At 44.4% G+C, this 19,001-nt stretch overlaps 1 long non-coding RNA gene across 3 annotated transcripts in view; it reads left to right on the top strand.

The window, feature by feature from the left end:
• Nucleotides 1–18,506, top strand: part of LOC127471150 (uncharacterized) — a 30,780-nt gene extending 12,274 nt beyond the window's left edge. The window contains exons 1-5 of one of the 3 annotated variants that reach the window (XR_007904580.1): nt 5,705–6,245; nt 7,516–7,606; nt 8,497–8,577; nt 16,160–16,290; nt 17,430–18,506. This is a non-coding gene — a long non-coding RNA (uncharacterized LOC127471150). Of the gene's footprint in view, nt 1–5,704; nt 6,246–7,515; nt 7,607–8,496; nt 8,578–16,159; nt 16,291–17,429 lie in introns of those variants that run through there. The other 2 variants (XR_007904579.1, XR_007904578.1) reach the window with 2 other exon arrangements.
• Nucleotides 18,507–19,001: the final 495 nt, after the last annotated feature.

Here is a 19,001-nt window from a genome sequence, read left to right as displayed (position 1 = left end):
TGGTATTCTGTGGGGGAAACAAGAAAGGATGCTGCTTGTTTGTGAGCCTAAAGCCCAAGGAAAGAATCTGATGAGAAAGCTTTGATAGTGGTGAAGTGGCTGGGGACGGGGGAAGGAAATGGGCAAATATTAGCAAGGAGGATATAGATGAGCATGGGAATGCTCTGAAATGCCAAGATTTTGTGTGAGTTTGGAATTTGTTTGTTAACTGAATTAAGTGACTCTGAAGCACAAACACTTGGGCAAAAGCAGATCAGCAAAGAAGTCTCTGTGTAACAGCAGCTTCCAGCAAAATCCAAACAATGAAAAACCCTGGGAGACCCAGACCTCATGTTCACCTTTCCTGTATTATCTGCAGCATCAGGGGACTCACTTGTAGCTTGATGCACCAAAGAGATTTGTGCTAGAGCTCCCTTGCTCAGACTGCGCTGCAAGGCAGGGTCAGTGATCAACTTGCTCTTCCCTTGGGACTTCATCTCTCTGAAGTCAAGGGGAATCTCTGCATTACCATCAGCTTCACAGACTTTGGAGCAGGCTCTGAAGCTTGTCCTCAGCCAGCTGAACCCTATGCAAGTTCTAAAGCATAATATTTCATATTGGTTTCTTGTTTCCCAAGGCTGTAGACAGCCTCATGTGAAAGACAGAGCTCAGACACCTGAGGCTGAGTCTACTCCCAGAAGAGCAAAGGGGCTCAGAGCAGAGTGGGGGCTGTAGGAAGGGCAGCACTGCCTCCAGATACACCTGCCTGCCCCTCACCCTGTGCTAGACCCTGGTAGGGAGTGGTAAATGAGGTCCTGTGATGCCTCTCCCCTGAGTCAGAGCTAAGTGATTTCAGCAGCAGCAGTGGTAGGAGCTTATCATCACTGTCTCCTCAGGTGTCAGCACCCAGAACAGAAGAGGGCAAGGGGATGATGCTGTTGGGCTGGTGTGGGCAAAACATGGCAGACAGGGTGAGGGTATGTGAGGCTGTGCTCTGTTCCATCCCCACAACTGCCCCTGGTCTACACTAGTTCCAGGTGAGCATTCCCTTCTCTCCCTGCTAGGGAACCGGTGCTAGCCTTTTACCTGTGCCTGAGTTGGCTTTTAATTCATGTCTCACTGAGGAGAAAAGAGGGTGATGACATATCACTCCTAAGCATTGGCTATTGCTGTTTTCTATATAATTGTTTTTAAGGCATTTTATACAGAGCTAAATCCAGCTGAGTAGTGTTAAAAGGAAGACAGTATTTAATGCAAAAGCACAACCTCTGTAGAAAAGAGGGGGCAGGCTTACATTAGATATTAGGAAGAAATTCTTTACTGTGGAAGGTGGTCAGACACTGGCACGGGTTGCCCAGAGAAGCTGTGGATGCCCCATCCCTGGCATCCTGGAAGTGTTCAAGGCCAGGCTGGATGGGGCTTTGAGCAACCTGGTCTAGTGGAAGGTGTCCCTGCTCATGGCAGGGGGGTTGGAACAAGATGATCTTTAAGGTCCCTTCCAACCCAAGTTGTGCTATGGTTCTCTGAAAACAAAGACAAGGTAATGCAAAAGACAGACAAGGGTTGTTCTACATCAGCCTCCTTCTGCTCTGGCCCACTGTCAGTCAAGATGCACAAGCTGTTCTCTGGCAAAACTAGGTGAAGTTAAACTGATTGAGAAAGATATGTGAATTTGACCATGTAGTGAGAATGATTTCATCCCTTTTGGATAGGCAGTGTGAAATGGGAGCTGAGGAGTGCACAGCTCTCACAAGGATAGCATTCGGAATACAGGTTGATGATTTAGGTGCTAATTGTTCTGGTCTTTAAAAGGAATGGCAGGACTGTTAGGAAGCTAGTAGTCATTGCTCTAAGTCCTATCTGATTCATCTTTGCTATCACTTGGAAGGAATGCTGGAGAACAGCATTTCCCAGGAAAGCCTGAAATTTAGAAGGAGCCACTAAGGGAGCCTGTCCTATGAGGACAGGCTAAGGGAGTTGGGATTGTTCAGCCTGGAGAAGAGAAGGCCCTGTGGAGACCTCATTGTGGCCTTCCAGTACATAAAGGGGGCCTGTAAAGAAGGCTGGGAACAGACATTTTAACAGAACCTGTTGTGACAGGACAAGAGGTAATAGCTTTAAACTAAAAGAAGGCAGATTAAGACCTCATGATCTTGCCTCAGGTTTTAGTGGCCGTGAGATCTTTGTTCCATCCTGCAGCTTCTGCTTTGTTCAGGTCACTCTGGTGTCTGCTCCCCATGACAGATGAAGACATGTTCAGTGTGTTTAGCCCTAGTTTAATGCTTTCCTTGTAGCTATCTGATGAGCATTATTTACCTCTTGCGGGTGTACTTCACTTGGTATATTTACATCAGTAGTACAGCTGTTCTGGAAATGGCTACTGTTTTTGCTGTTGGACGCAAAATACAAGAGCTACTGACCAAAAAAGCCCCTCTCCCCTTGCTCTGATTCTATCCTTTTGTGCTTTACAATTGCTGCAATATTTCCATTATTTCAGATACATTTGAAAGTATAGTATTTTGGCACAGTTCAAATCAGAAGATTAATCCATGGAAAACTCTTGCATGCTTTGCAGCCTGTGAAAACCTTTGTGTGGATGTGCTTTGGGTCCCTGTCTCTGCATGAAGCCGGCTCCTGATAGGCAAGTCCCTTCTCTGCAGCCCCAGGCTGCCAGGAGAGGGCAGGCAGCTGCCAGCAGCCCGCTGGAGGACAAGAAACCCTTCACATGCAGCTAAGAAATGTAAATCCACAAAACAGATAAAAGTAGAAAAGCAGAATATCAAGTGACATTGCAGCACGTCTAATGCCTGCTCATCGAAATTACAGAAGCAGAAAAGTAACACAGATTTCCAGCATTTCCAGGAATTGACATGAACTAACAACCAATACCCAAATACCTGCCATGCTTAGGGATCTTTTAAAAAACAACAAGTCATGCTTCCCTTGCCCAGGTGCAGCCTGCCTGCTGCAGTAGAGATCTGGTAAAGGGCCAGTGAGTCCTTCTCCTGCTGCAGTTAAGGCTGTGGGGAGCAGTATGCTCAGCCCAGCAAGAGTTCTAAGTCCTGTTCCAGATTTTCTGTTTTCAGACTTGAGGCATGTTCTTATTAGGCTGATTTTTTTAATCTACCCGAAGGTGTGATCGAAGTTGCAGACGAACACATGCACCTGTCTGTGTACAGGCACTGTGAACACTGAGCCCCCAGACGTCAGGGTAGAGCTGCTGCAGATCCCTCTCCTGTGCCTTTGCAGTGAACCTCCGGTGGCCCCGTCTGCCCGCCCCCGTAAGTCTGAGTTAGCAGGGATCCGTTCATTGCATCCTGACATTTATATTCAGGGAAAGACAGTTTTTGTCAAAACCTATCAGTGAACCTCCTTCTGAGGATCTAATACAGCAAATCCTACAAACTCAGTGTTTTGTTCTGTTTTTGACTTTCCATAGTTCAGTGGCTTATAATTACACACAGTGTGCTGCTACAGGGTTTTCTGTTTCACAGAGGATAACTGCTAATAGCGCTTCAGTGTTTCCCCTTGCATGGCTTGGAATTTAATTAGAAATAAAGCTATAACCTTATATTAGGATAAGCTTGGTTAGCCAGGTAGATCCTCTACCTGCTGCAAGGCAATGACAGTCACCTGAGCATCTCTGGGTATGATTTCTTGCTGTGCCCACAGTCAGGATGAGAGTGCCTCTAGCCTCTGGCACAGCTTTCGGGGGCTTGAGGCGACCTCAGAAACTGAGCAACATGTTGGTCCTTTGCAGCTGAGTCTTGTGTGCTCTGCTGCAGCCTGAGGTGAGCTCAGTGTGTAATGAAAGAGGTGCATTGCCCCAAACAGGTATGATCCACTGCTCACCTGGAGTTACTGTCTCGGGACTGGTGCCACATTATGGGACTACAGGGTGTTCAGGTGGCAGAGCAGAGCAAGTTCTCCTATGTCTGCCTGCCAAAGATAGTAGAGGAGTAGTGTTAAAGGCAGAGACATGTCACAGGAAACTGGGCTTCTCACTCTTGCATCTCTCCTCTCGTGGGAACTTGAAGACCCGAGTGAAAAGAGTGTAGTCTGCTGCAAGCTGTGAAGGACATTTGATGTGGATTACTGGCCACAGAGCAAGGAAAGGGGTTTGACAGGTGTCCAGAGCGGGACTCTGGTTGTGGGGTATACTAAATTTTTCTGCTGCCCTGTAGGTAGGTGGGTGGGTGTGTGCTTGTTACCAAGTCCTAACCTAAACAAGTCATCAAACGCCCTGGTTATGTGTAGAGGGTGGGAGGCAGAAGAAATTAGATGGGGTTTAGGATGCAGCAGGGCTTTTTAGGATGCACCATTAGAGAGTGGGTTTTTAGGAGCAGCATTGGAAACTGAGGATCTAGCAGAGTGAGTGAGCAAGAGTGTTGTGCAAGTCTACTTAATAATACAAAATAATAATGCTAAGACATTGTTTCGGTGCTTTGTGATAGAAAAAATCATTAGCTTACAGCACAAACAAATGAAAGATCACGGATGATTAAAATTGTAATTAAAGCACGGCAATGATACTGGCACCACAGACATCTCTGCAGACTATCTGAACAGCACATTAAATAAAGTCAATCATTTCTTCTTAATAATGGTATTTACAGTAACACAATAGGAATGCAAGGCATTTCACTGCAGGCAGCCTGGTGTTTAAAAATATACTTAAAGCATTAATATCCAGAAAGAATAGGTCTGTGCTGAAAAAATGGTTAACACTACAGTTCAGTTTTCAGATGCCAGGCTTTAGTATAATAATCAGTAGCAAAGGAAATTAAAATGAGGGAGGACGTTGAACAAGGGCTTTAAAGAGAGGATTTGCTATAGAGAGTTTAGAGCAGGATGATTTTGATTATGTTACTGTACTAGATAAAAGGAAGCTGAGGGGATTCATAATTGTTAACGTTGCTAATCCACAAAAAAGAATTTAAAGATAAGATGATAGAATATTATTAGCAACTTCAGGCAAAGGTTTCCTATTTCTGGTCATTATTAGTCACCTTCTTTGAATCTAATTAAAAAATAAAAATCCAACAAGACATAGCTCAGTTTCTGCACACATCAGGAAAGGAAAGCTGAGAACTTCTTTTGCTGTCAAGGGCTAAGCTCCCTTCTAACTGGATGACTTTTTGTGTGTGTGTGAAAAAGGAGGCTTCAAAATTGGGCTACAGATGTGTTAGTAGCCCCAGGAAACTTTAATAGGTATTAGAAGAGAACTAGTGCCATGCCACGTACTGAGATATTGTGAGGAGATAATCAGGTGCTCCATTTCCCTTTCCTCTTTTGAGGATAAGCAGGAGACAATGAAAGATACAAAAATCAAGAAGGGTTAAACCAACTAAAGAAATGCTTAAAATTTATCTGTGTAAATCCTTGCCAATAAATACTACTTTATGTAAGAGGTTGGAACAGCACAGGAGAGAGCATAAAGTGAAGTTCTCAGTCATTGCCCTTGAGTGGCACCAGCTCCATGTGTGTTTGCCTCTTCTCTATTTAAGAATTGTCTCTTCTGTTTGGTATTTTTCTGGAAGAACCTTTTCTGTTTTGCTTTTTTGCTACTGCTTACTTACAATTTTGGGTTGTTAGTCTGCTCTGTGATGAGAGATCCCTTACTCCAGTTACCTGATAGAAAAAACAAATACAACCCAACAGATTAAATTTTTAGATTTTTCATCTGCTTTTCATTCACAGGTACAGATCCAACTGATAGTGAGGCTGAGCTAGCAGAGCTTCATTGTTTGTTTGGCAAAACCTTGTCTCTGCTGTTCCAGTCTGCTGGGGGCTCTTCCTGCTTTCCAAGCTGGTCTCTGTGAGAGCCTCAGCACACAACCAAGACCGCTGCAGGGCAGGGATCTGGAATAAGCAGCCTCTTCCAAAGAAGTACCAGTGCCCCCCGAGGCTGATCTGCACAACAGATGTGGAGCAATGCTGGGATCAGCCCACCTAGTCGGTTCCAGGAATAAATTCACCACAGTAGGTACTACCAATCTCTCAGCAGCAAGGCACAGAGTGAAGGAGCTGCTTTGCAGTGAGCCCTATCCAACAGTGCCATCAGTCAGCATGTCTGTGATACCCCATACAGAGGGAACAAGTGCTTTTTTTGACACCACAGGAAGGCTAAACTTCTTGATTTTGGGTGTATCAAACATTGCTTTGGGCAGGTGGAGGGGCCAGATGTTGATCTGCACTATACCAGTGGAATGTTGATTATGGTTGAGTCACTCCAAGCCAGAATGGCAGGAACAGAGCAGGAACTGGTGAGGTTTTGGTCATATTTTCAGGCATGTCTACTGGAAAATATAAACAAAGCCACAACTAGTAGGCTCTTTGTCTTGCATGCCAAGTTATCAGAAAAATACTGGACAAGAAAAAGACAAGGACAAGGGACCTTAAGGAGATTCCTTACTGCCTATGTTTTGCTTGTGCCTTCAGAAGGCAGGCCTTCCTTGGGGAAAGGAAAAAATGCATTATAGAATTCAGCCAGTTTTGATACCCTTGAAATCTTTTACTTGGATTTTTTTAAAGACTAAACTGATGGAAAAAAACAGGTATGGTGGTTGTGCACAGAAAATGGGGAAGATGCAGTTTGGAGAGTGTTGTTCTCTACAGAATAGCAGTGAAAGAAAATACAGGCAGGAAGAATCCTCAATTAAGATAGTATAAAGAAGCAAATATTTGAGGAACCAGTAAATCAACTAGATAAGAGCAGAATAAATGTAATTCAAAGACCAATTTCTTGTTGTAGTATGTTGCAAACATCAGAGCGCAGCACCGCATTTGATGATGGACTATACAGCACAAAGTCGGAAAAGAGGCAGTAGCTCTCTCTAAAGCTCACTGAAAGATAAATAAATCACAAAGGTTATTGTATCATACTGTCAGTGAGGTTTTTAATAAGTAGGTACAATTATTTTAGGCATGAAGAAAATATAAAAAATATCTGCCCCTGAGGGCTGTTATTTTCTCAACAAATGTGCTGGCAGAGAAAGTCAAGCAGACATAAATATAATAGGATGGAAAACTATGTGCTGGGTAAAAGGTGTTTGCGATCCTGTTAGATGTGCCCAGTACAAAGAAGCACACCCCAGTGGTAGACTTTCATGGAAAGGGGGAAAAAAACCCCAAATTTTACATATGGCAATGAAAATGGGATACAAGGCATAAAACCAGGCACCAATAAATTCACACAAAATGTCAGACTTACTCAGCAATAGAAATATCCTTGGGATTATCTCTCAAGTTGATCAGTGCTGGGACAGGAGTCACACTTGCAGAGTGAGGGCCAGTTTAGAAAGCCTTTGCTCTTACTGGTGAGCATTTAATGCTCATCTGGGGTGACTAAAGGCTCCATCACTTCAATTTCAGGCCAAGATTGATGATTCAAAATTAATTTTTCAAAAGTACTGTCTTCCTGAGTAAGGACTGGAGTATTAGAAGCATTAGAAACTTTCCCTGTCAGCAATATGAGTACCAATAGAGGGGTAGTGGGTTAGCAAGGGAAAAATAGCATTTATTTATCTGTTACAGAAAGTAAACTTAAAGCAACGGAGATATGTCTAAAGCAAAGACGGATAAATGTGTCAGATCAGGCTCTCACACTCAGATTCAAATGGTATGGGTAAGTGTGGCGGTAAATTACATGTCCAATTCGAATTTTAAAGTAGCCCTAGTGACTTAGGAACATGCCAGCCAAGTGCAGTCTAATGGTACACTGCAGAGGGCGGCCCACACATCTGATTTACAGGGCATACAGCAGTTCCCAGTCTCACACCAAGCTTGTTCTCAACCTGTCAATGAAAACCCTTAATTCTCTTGGTTATCACAGTTCTCTGTCTCTGTACCTATCCCAGTTAGGTTTTAATTTGCAATTTTTAAAACCTGAGCATTGCATCTGGAGGGAGGAGATTTGTGGAGGCTTTTTTTTTTTTTTTTTTTTTAAATTCTTGGAAGCGCAGTGCTAAGCTCTGTAGCTCCGTACTGAGGGTGCCACCACTGCCCACACCCGGACCAAACACTGCTGTTAATGCTGTTCAGGGCTAGTTTGCAGAGCCTGGCAGCAGCAGGCTTTTAAGCATGTGAGCTGAGCATACTTACAGTTTGAGGAAAAAAACCCTCCTCAGAAAAGGAGTCTATTCCTCAGAAAAGAAAACCAGCGTGGTTACTGTAGTAACCATGATCTTATCTGCCAGCAGACACAGACTTCTGGACAGTCAGTACTGCAGTGGGGAAGTGCTGCACATGCATGACTGTAGCAAATAGGGCTTGGATAACATTTTCTAAGTCATCTAGGCTACCCCTTTGTCCCAGGGCATGACTGGATTTGCCTTTCACCAGGCAGGTTCTTGTCTAACTTGGTTTTTTTAAATCTCCAGTGATGAGGAAGGGAATGTTTTTCCTCATCACAGCTGTTGCCTGTTTCATAGCCTGCAGTGTGAAATGGATGGCATTTACATACAATTCTTATATTCACTGGTGTAATTGTAGCTCTTGTCTCTGATTGTTTAACAGATTGAACTAATGACCAGCCATTCATGTAGTGAACTTTGTCCTCTTCCTTTAATATTTTGGGAATTGGAATATGACCTGGAGGTGGTGAAGAGCAGAGCTGTCCTCTGACTTTCCATGGCTGGAGAGCACCCAGGCAGATTCCAAATCAGCCTTTTTCTCTCTAGTCTATTGGACTGTATTCCTGATTTATAGAACTTATTCTCTCCAAAGCCTGAAGGTAGTATCCAATTGTTCTTCTTTGTGACTCAGTTTCTTCCTTTTGGATTTTAAATATGCTGTCATCAGTAAATAGTAAATCCAGGATAACAACCGGGTTGTGAGAATATCTAGGTCTTCAGGAAGAAAGAAATCTCTACCTAAGTATTGCTGGCCAGCAGGTGTAACATGTTTATCAGATTAAACAAGTCAAAGGCCATAATGTCAAAAGAAGAAAAGCAGATGGTTGTTTTAACGGAGTTGATACCAGCAGCATGAATGATTCACTCACTTGTTCAAACAGTTCAGCTTTCCTTTATTGGCATGCTTTATTTTCAGCTAAGACAGTCCCCAGTCCATCACTCCAGCTGGAGTTGGATGGACAAGGAGGTTGGATGCAGATGCCACCCTATTGCATCCTGCAGCAGGACTGAGACAAGGACATTATTTAGCTGCCTCACAGTGCTTTTTTATCTTATACTTTGCTCCATTCAGGTGGTTATAAATGTTCACAGACTCTGAGCTTTTAATATATTGACAAAAAGTATGGAGAGGTTTTTTTTCAATTTCTTTAGCTCTTAAAGTTCTTTGGTCTTGCCGACTTCCACTTGGGTTTTTCCCAGGTAAGGTCTGTTGTGTTTGTTTTGCCTGTTTGTTCTTGAAGAACAGGTATAAAGTTTAAAGTGATGCGTGAACTTTTCCACTTGATCATAACACTTGTCTCTCCCCTGTCTTCTGCTCTGCTCCCTCTGCTTGGCTCTAGTTTCTGGACAGAAATGAGATCAGCCTCAAGGCTTGGTATAACTTCTTGAGCAGCCTCCATGCTGAGCTTAAGGACTTTAATGGTTGCATGGATGCCACTAAGAGCCCTAGCCCCCAGAAACTCTGCTTCTTCTCCCATACTGCCTATTTTTCTAGTCCTTACTGAAATTTTATGTCAGAAGCTAAGCTAATTCCTTCTTGAAGATATGGAAATTTAATGATTGGTCGGTGAGCGTAACTGAGTTTCTTCATGGACCTATTTCCACTGGCAAAACCAAAAGCCATTTAACACCTGGGGCTTGCAGGCAGTGCTTGGAAGGTCCCAAAGATGATGGAGGCACCATCAGAAAGCACTGAAATGAAAGGCACTCATGAAAAGGCAGGTAGGGAAAACAGCTGAAGCTATCATCCTTCAGAGGAGGGAGATTCCTAGGCCTCTGCAATGTAGAGGAAGGGATGGGTGTGGGAGAGAGGCAGGAGGTAAGGTCAGGCACCACAGTCCTAAACCAGCAGCCTTGACAAGGAAGTCCAGAACCAGGAAAGATGTTTGAGTCCAAAGCCCTTCAGCCTCGTACCAGACACCCCAGCAGGGTAGCCCTGTTATGCCTCTGCCCAGTTGGGAAGGACAGTCCTCTTCCCAAGGGAAGGGGTGGCCAGGGGAACACAAGCCTTGACCAGCTGAAGCCTCTGCTCATGCTGTGGTGGGCCCTTTGCAAGGAGAGATCCCACCTGTGGATCTGAATCCCGTCTGGCTGCGTGATGTGATCACTGGGCTTAATTTAATTTTTGACTCATCAAGATTTGAGTGATCTGATCAGTACAATTCTCCAGAGACAAAAACGAAAAAGCCATTATTTCCACTTCCTGATACATTTGACTTCGATAAAACAATGGATTAGTTATCACTAAGGTAAAGGCATCAGCTGACCACTGGTTTTGGCTGGAGTACTGTGTGTTTAAATGATAGCAGGGCTATGTAAGCACACAGCACCCTTTTGTTAAAGGTGCCTCCTACTTAATGAAGTGTTACATGAAAACTAAATTGTCCCCAGATAGTTTTAGTCCGGAGTATTTGGGTAACACACAGAGCAACAGCTTATTAAACTGGAAGAAGCTAACAGAAGTAATAACAATGAAAGGGATCCTTGATTCAAAATGATATTGTGTGCCTTAGAACATTGACATTTGTGTCAATACCGTATTAGTGGTAATCAAATTTCTCATTGTCTGCTGCAATGTAACCAACTCCTTGGGTATAAAACTCCATTAATCATGGATGTGTGCTCTCTGTGTCTGTCAGTGGGAAGATAAATTAGGTGGCACACTGCAGATCTGAAAGAGATGAGGGCATGCATTGAGTATAGAAGGAGAAGGATAAGCAAAATCTACTCCTAGATCTTTTTCCTTGAGATTTTCCCCTTGCCGAGCCAAAGAACGGTTCAGAGATTGTTGTTTTATTAGCTATTCTGCATAATTTTGTACCATAGTTTTCGTTTTAGAGCAAATGAAAGTGTATTTCTGTGCTTAAGGCAACAGAAATGGGGGTGGAATTTCTGTGCCTGCAGATTGTACAGGCATTGTCACCATCTTAAAATGGGAGTAATATTACTACCTGTCATAGTAGTCTTGGTCCTGACAGAAACTGCAATGCTGTCGGCAGGCTCTGGAGACCTAAGTCTGCCGTAGCTCTGCCACAGACCTCTTGCTTGATGTTGGCAGGTCACTCCATTTCACTTTACCTCGTTTCCCCTACTGTTGCTGCAGGTAACAGTACCCCTGCATCCAGAAGCACAGCATTAATAACACCATGTTAATGTTCATGAGATAGATCCAGAAAAAGAACTTGGGGGGGGGTGGTTTTTTTTATTTCTGAAGCCATATGAGATGAGGATGTGCTGCACATGGCAGATGCCAGCTGGCTGGCTGGGGTCTTAGAGGCTCTGCACCCTGTCCCTGTCTTTCTCATCATGGCTCTATGTATGTCTTTGGAAATGCCACTTGCTGTCTATGCAGTCACGTAAGAGTAGCCCTGCTATGCCTCTGCCCAGCTGGGAAGGATGATCCTCTTCCCTAGGAAAGGGATGGCCAGGGAACACAAGCCTTGACCCATGCTATGGGGAGCCCTCTGCAAGGAGCCAGGATTACAGGCATGGGGAAACTTGACTTCACAGACCTTTCCTCCCATTAACGCCCCTGTCATTCTCTAGAACCTGTTCTTCTTATCCCAACAATTTGTTTCCATACAGTTTGCCTGTGCTTCAGTCCCTGACGTTGTGTAGGTTACCTGAAGGGCCTTGATGTTTGAGGAGGTGATTTCAGGTACTAGACCATTTCAATGGGCAGGGGTTACATGAGGGATCGGTTTCACCTAGGAGTGATCATACTTTCCATATCTTCAGTTGCAAAGTGATGACAGTATTTCTTACTTTCTAACATGTGGCTCTTGGTAATAGAAATGCCGAGTGTTACTGCAGTGTACAGTGTACTGGGGCTCTGCTCCATAAGGCAGTTTTGAAATCTTTGGTTGTCCATAGCAACCTGCAGGCACTGAAATATCAACTTGCACATGTGTGGGGGTTTGAAATGCTGCTGTTGCTGGAGGCTCCTAGGAAAAGGCTCTCTGCTTTATCCCTGTGTGGACCTTCTCCTCATTGCCCCTACCCACCCCATAGAGGTTGTGGCTCCTGCCAGCACAGCAGGTTTTACCAGGCTGCAGGTCCTCTCTGGGAGCTGTGCATTGTGCGTGGCCAGAGGGAAACCGGTACCAAGGCAATGTGTGCAGGGCAGTCCCAACCAGCAGCAGCCCCTGTGCTGCAAAGACACCAGTGCTCTGATGTCCACCACTACAGAGTGTGTGACAGAGCTGGAGCCACCACAGAGGACCACTGAGTTCACTGGTGATTGATCTGTTGTAAAAGGCAGACTTGCTTGTAGTTTAAATTAGGAGAGAGAGACTAGAGCCACTTCATCTCACACTCTCAGGCTGTGGTCTGGGCAAAACTCCCTGTGCCCCAACTAGCAGGAGCAGGGCAGCATCCCAGGCTGTAGCCAAGTCACTGGTCCAAAGTAGTGGCTGTGTGACATGACTCAACATTACAGTGTTCTCCCTTTGCTGGAAGTGTCTGAGATTTAACTGATTGGGTCCCCCTGCACCTGTTAGTGACTTTGTCAAAGGATGCACCCCTCCTGTGCTTTGGAAAACCCTTGTGCCAGCCAGCTAGTGGACACTTTGTCCTAGTGCAGGGTGTTGTGACAGCCCTGAAAAGGTCACTGCTATGTGTGCTTTGTCACTACCTGTCACTGCTTAATATTCCTCTCCGCTGGGAGCCAGAGCCTGGACCAACTGCTCAGATTCACCAAGCAACTTTTGCAATATTGGAGTATGAAGACGTTTTCAGCAGCTTCTGTGCTTTTGGCAGCACCCAGTCCCTGCCGTAATTAGGCTTGGGTGTCCTCCAAAATGGCACAAACTTCAAAGGCCTCAAGCCTAACCTTAGGGGAATGTAGGTGGGACTGTGATCTCCAGGCAACGTCATCCTGGGAGTCTTTCAGCTCCAGTGGCCAGTTTACATACTCGAGACCTGACACAGCAAAAGAGAGACTTACAGTTTGATGGCTTCAGTCTTTTAATCCCTATTTCTACCAGCAATCCTTTTTCTACAAGTAGGCCCTACTCGTGTAAGTAGTTCTCTTGGCTTCAGTGGAGTGTCTTTAGTGTACTTAATGTAAACTAAGACTATGTTTGGCATCTGTGGAATCCTAAAAAACTAAAACAGCAGGACACAATTGAGGGCATAAGGCTTTACAGACCCAAGAGGTCACACTGGAGTTTACATTTACTGCTGGCAATTCCAGGGGTTCACTAGCACAGCCACAGCAGATGAATTTCCCTTCTAACTGCAGAATAAACACTGCATGTGGGGTAAATATTAAAGGAATTACTGTAACAGGAAAGGAAAGGGAGGAGGGCTTCTTTGTCAAACAAAAAGGATGTCTGTTTACCTGCTGTCCCCAAGTAGCAGGCACTGCTCATTGGAGTGTTTTGGAAGTCAAGAGATAAAGCCTTAAATAGGGACAGCCAACACACAAAGAAGAGAAGCGCTTTTACAGCTTTTCGAGTTTCGGGTAATTGTGGCCATTGCTAATTTTCATACCATGATGGCTTAACAGTTCTGTGCCTGTGATTGTGCAGCCCAATTCACATGGGAAATGCTTCTTGGAGCCTAATAAGCACTAAGGTGCACATCCTGCGTGCTGCCATGGCAACGGCAGGATGCAGGAGGGCTGGGAGGTCTGGCTGCCAGGAGCTCCTGCACTTTGGCAAGGAAACTGCCCTTTGGATGTCCAAAATGGTTTCATTACCAGCCGTGGAAACTATCTGGTGTCTAGTGACTGATTCTTCAAATGAGTGATACCTCCCTAAGCTGAATGAACCCTTTGGTTGCTGGCTTCAGGTGTGTGCTGGTCCATCTAGCACAGCTGTGTAGTGGGGGAGAGACAGGGCAGTGCAGAGGCCGGCAGCATTCGTGCAAAACTGTCAGTCCTGATGAGGAAGCCCAGGGAAGCTTCACTGATGGTGTTCTGGCATTCAATGTCAGACTGTGTTTTGGGGTTTTGTTTTCACCCTGCTTTCCCGGTTGTTGCTGGTGCCTGACCCTTTCACTGCTGCCAGGGCACATGCGGGGCAGCCTTCATGCCCTGCCGACCTTCTCTGGATGGGGCTGAGCAGCTCTGGGCTTGTGGCAGAAGGGTTGCTAACAACAAATTTTGTCCCATGGCAAACTCTTTGCTTTGACACTTATTTTCCCCCAAGGGAGGGACAAATATAGTCATTTTCCTTGCTGAAAAAGATCATGACTCTGCAGTGCTGAGGCTGTGGCAGTGTCCATGGGAACTGGGAGCTTGGGTACCCCATGTTCTCAATTCTCCTCCACGGCCAAGACTTCCAGCAGGGCAGCAACTCCTGTGTTGTGTCCTGGCCAAGGAAACCACACGAGGCCCTGTCTCTGGTAAGGGGGACAGCGGAATGGAAAATTAAATGGGGGAACATGGTCCATATAGGAGAATGGGGAAATGAAATAATTTACTGTAGTTCCTATGAAGTACTCAAGCAACTTGAGTAGGAACCTGTTAATGCCAAGCTGAACCAAAATCAATTGTTTGTTGTATTTTTTTTTAATTCCATTTAACAGACTGAAGCAGTCTGATTAAATTCCCACAGACCTGAAACTGTTTTGCCATATCTTTACTCATGCTTTTGTAAAAATTAGTATTTCCCTCTCTTAGGTCTTGACATGAAAGAAAGCGTTTTGCACCAGCCACCACTGCTGATTTCAGTTGTTGGACTTAGCAATGGAGTTCCTGACACTGTTAAAACTGTTGCTACTGGGATGAGGGGAGTGATGGTTGATACAAAGCCTGGGGCTTTTTATAAAGCTCTTTACCTTAAGCTGGTCTGTGATTTGCACACTATGCCAAATCCACCCCGTGAACTCAGAGGGTGACTATCAAAATGATGATCTGAGTACCTTACACTTCTCTCTGCCGAGAAGTTGGGTAACCTGTACCTGAGGAGCTCTCCCAGGAAGAGCCTGCATTGTCTTAATGCCAGCATGGAGTGACTTGTGTGACATATGCTCCACGTGAGTTCTCTGCACCCTCCACAGGTGCATCATTTGGCTGAAAACAGACAATAATTATTGCTAATTACGTGTTGCTCTGCTACCTGCTAATTAAGGAGAGCTGCAAAGCTGAGATATGTGTTCTCTGGAGTAGTGACCACCTGACTCAGTGAATGCAGAGGTGGAGGATACAAGTTTGATCAGAGAGAGAACTTGGAATGGCTAATACTGTGAATGGTTGGGTTTTTTAAACCTTCTTCAGGATTTAATGATATTCATGTTCAGAAATACAGCAACATTGATTTGCAGAAACGTATGTAAATGTCACAGTTGCCAACTACGGAAGTGAACACACTGCAGTAGGAAAAGCTATTTCTTCTTATCTGACTGGAAAAACAACCCAGTTTTGTTGGCACAGATGCACTTTGGAAAATTAAACAGCAGGGAAAGAAATGACACAATGGTTCTACAGGTGTGCAGAAAGGCCATCAGGAGGGAGCTCCCTTGCTCAGCAGGCTTCAGAGAAGGCTGAGGGGAACTGCAGCAGTGGCTCTCACTGCTGGAAATTCAGCTGGGTTTCCTGAGGGTGAGCAGTTGTGGCAGGGGCTGTGCTGAGATGGTTTCTGACAGGCTAAACAAACCTCTTGATCTCAGCGTTACTGGCCGACAGTCCCTGTGCATTGCAGAGGGACAGGGATGGTCAGATGCACATCTCTGGCCATGATTTCACCGTGGTATCTAGGCTGACAAATGTCACGGGGAGTTTTCTTAATATAACATGTCCATTGCAGAATTTCTTTATAGTTCCAATATAAGGCTGGCTTTCAAAACCAGAAAGGTACCATCCAGCTTCTAAAATTAACATCTGGTTAAAGCCTGGCTTAAATGAATGCTTTAAAAACTCTTGTTATATCATGAGATAAAAATGTGCCTGAATATGGAAAACCTGTACAAAAATATTCATGATGTGTTTCATTATGTACCTTCCTTTACATGGCATCTGATGATAATCAGGATCTAACTTACTTATGGGGTTAGTGAACCATGTTATTGAGGTGTTCATGTCTCTCAATACTGCATCACAGCAGCTGAAGCTCAGTCATAAGAGAGTGATGACTAAATGACAACAAGCAGATGATGTGTCTCCTAATGATCCTATGGGAAGTAAGCAAACTGGACTAAACAGGAGACTTCCTGTGGACACACGGATGTCCCAGTAAGTACTTTCTCAGTCAGATTCTGTGTGTGGGTTCCTGTGGGAGGGAGAGGCAGATTGACTTTACCTGTAAAATGCACTGAGGATATCACAGGAAAATGTTTTGCATCAGGGAATGAAGTACTACTCCTACTTCTGTCAGTGGTGAGATCATTTTGATAGTGTGCTGTTTGCTTCCTTTGGAAAGAAATAGCAGCCACTGCAACACAATTGGGGAAATGTAGATTTTATTCCCAAATCTATCAAGTCCCAAACTGAGAAGGTACCCACTTGCCTTAATATCTCCTCATCTGTTAACTACATAAAATATCCATTAATTTACAATCATTTCAAGAGATTACATTAATATAGCATTGATAACATGCTTGGATTCTATCCAGCAGAAGATGCTAAACAGGTATAAGATACTATTAATTTCATCAGTAATGAAATATCTGTAATACAAAGTAATTTTCTTGTGTGCTAAGATTTCAGTATAGTCTAGCTTGCTTGGAGAACTTAATGAAACTATGGCATCAATAGATAATACAATTGCAAACCAAATAACCTGGAAGAGTTTTTGGTCCTCCAGCTACATGACTTTTTATTTAAATTTGCTTGTTAAACTTAATTCCAATAATTAATTACCATTTTGCAGAAAATATATATTTATTAAGTATTATATCACTGTGCAGCAAAGACGACCCTTCAAAAAGCTTTAAATACAACCTCAACAAGAAATATTCTTGGCAGCACCAGTGTCTTCATGGTAAAAAAACCACAAAAAAGTTAGTCCATACAAGAACCAAATGTTTAGCTCTACTTTACATATATGTAATAGTAACAGGAGGGGAATGGAGTGACTTGATACACAATGTGAAGACATTACCTGATACTGTACTATTATTAAAACCTTTTATCGGTCAAGGAGACCCAGCAGAACAGAAACCATAGTTATTTCATGGTAGGACTAGTTTTACAATAGTGCACCCAGTTGGCAAACCCCTTTAAATAAAAGCAATGAAAGCCTCTGAAGCCTTGGGATAACCATTTTCCCAGCAGTGAGGAATCATGTTCCTCTTTCCTAAAATGAAGCTGCATTCACTGAGACATTGGATACAGACTGTTTTGTGTGGGTTTTTGTTTTTCTTTTTTTTTAGCCCAGGTAAAATCCTCTTTGTGCACGTGGTGCCTACTCCACTGGCACTGTCTTCCCAGAGGAGCTCGTGGACACCTAAATCAGGCCTCTAAAGGTTAACCTGTGGGAAGGCGGAGGATGCCGGGAGGGAATGATCACCCAGCTGGTCTGAGGCTGGTGACGTGGGCTGGTAACCTGAGAGCCTGTTGCACAGCTTCTGTGCCTGGAGTTGCTGTGGGATCAGAAGGAGCTGGCTGGCTCTGTCCTGGTTTATGCAGTGCCCAGTCCCCTCGGCCGCGCTGCCCTCCTGAGTGGGAGCCTTTTGGCTGTGTCTGAATTCAATGTGCAGCGCCTGCTCCCACTGACTCACTGACTGCACGGTGCTATTCTGCACTGCCCTGCCTGGATTATTCGGGAATATCTGGGAACATGTGTTCCTGAACTGTCTGTTATCAGCAAGTCCAAGAGCTGGGAAGCCCTAGGAAGCTTTCACTGTACTCCATTTATTTTTCCATTCCCTCCTACACACCCTACCACTACACCAGGCAACAACACAGGATACAGTAAAATGGTTCCTAGAAACATGTCATCACTGTCAGTAAGGCTTTTTAAATTCCTGTTTTAAAATATCCCAAACTACAACTTAGTTTCAAACAGTACCTTCACAGAGGTGCTTATCCCACAGGATGACTTGGAGAACCCATCTGATTTCAAATAAATGCATGGCTTTCAGAAGGAACAATTTCCTTTGTTATCCCATCTGGGCAGGCATGTTGTTATATATGGTCAGAAAATGGAAGTGAAAATGCAAAAGCTGTGGTACAAAACCTCTTCTTGTTGCCATTGGCACTTGAAATGTGCTGCATCGTCAGGTTTGATGTTCTGAAAGAAAGTGTTTTTTATCTGCTGATCCTTTTTTGGCCCAGGTGGATGATTCTTAGGTTCTTTCCTGATGTCTTAAATAGCAGTGATAATGTGCAGCCTATGGAAATCTGCAGCAACTGTTAGGTACTCATTAGTCACTGACACAAAGCTTTGTACATCAGAATCTATCTACAGGTGCCACAGGGAGAAGGCAAGAAAGAAAAATGTGTCATACTCTGAGGTAAACAGCTTTATTCCCTATTAGTCTGCCAGAGGCTGAATTAGTAATTTATGAAGCACTTTGCCACGATGAGATTTGTTTAGTCCACTTAGGATTTGTTTTTCGCTGTTAACACAGAGCTAAACAACTGAGACTGTGTCTACATGCACTTCTGCAGATAGGAGCTTGCTCAGGGCTTGGTGCCTGCCAGCTACAAGCCACATCACCGGCAGCATGGCAGTGTTGTTTGCACAGCATGGAGGGTAGGGCTGATATTCCCACAGTTACTCATCTCTGCACCCCCACTTTTCCACCAGGTGCTGTAGCTGCTTATGATTTGTTAGCAGGATGGCAGGCTCGCTGTCTGCCAAACAGAATTGTAGTGGTCACACATGGAGCACTGCCTGGGAGGCCAGGAGGAGGGCTGGTGATGGCCCTGAGCAGGGTGGGGCTCATCACATCTTCATCCAGCTCTGTGGCAGCGTGGACAAAACGTGGTTTTTCTGCCTA

The sequence above is a fragment of the Manacus candei genome, unplaced genomic scaffold (genome assembly GCF_025592945.1).
Source record: "Manacus candei isolate 608988 ecotype Guabito, Panama unplaced genomic scaffold, ASM2559294v1 h1tg000023l, whole genome shotgun sequence".
Classification (NCBI taxonomy): Eukaryota; Metazoa; Chordata; class Aves; order Passeriformes; family Pipridae; genus Manacus; species Manacus candei.
Note: the sequence above shows the minus strand (reverse complement) of the source record. Positions and strands in the feature narration are given on the sequence as shown.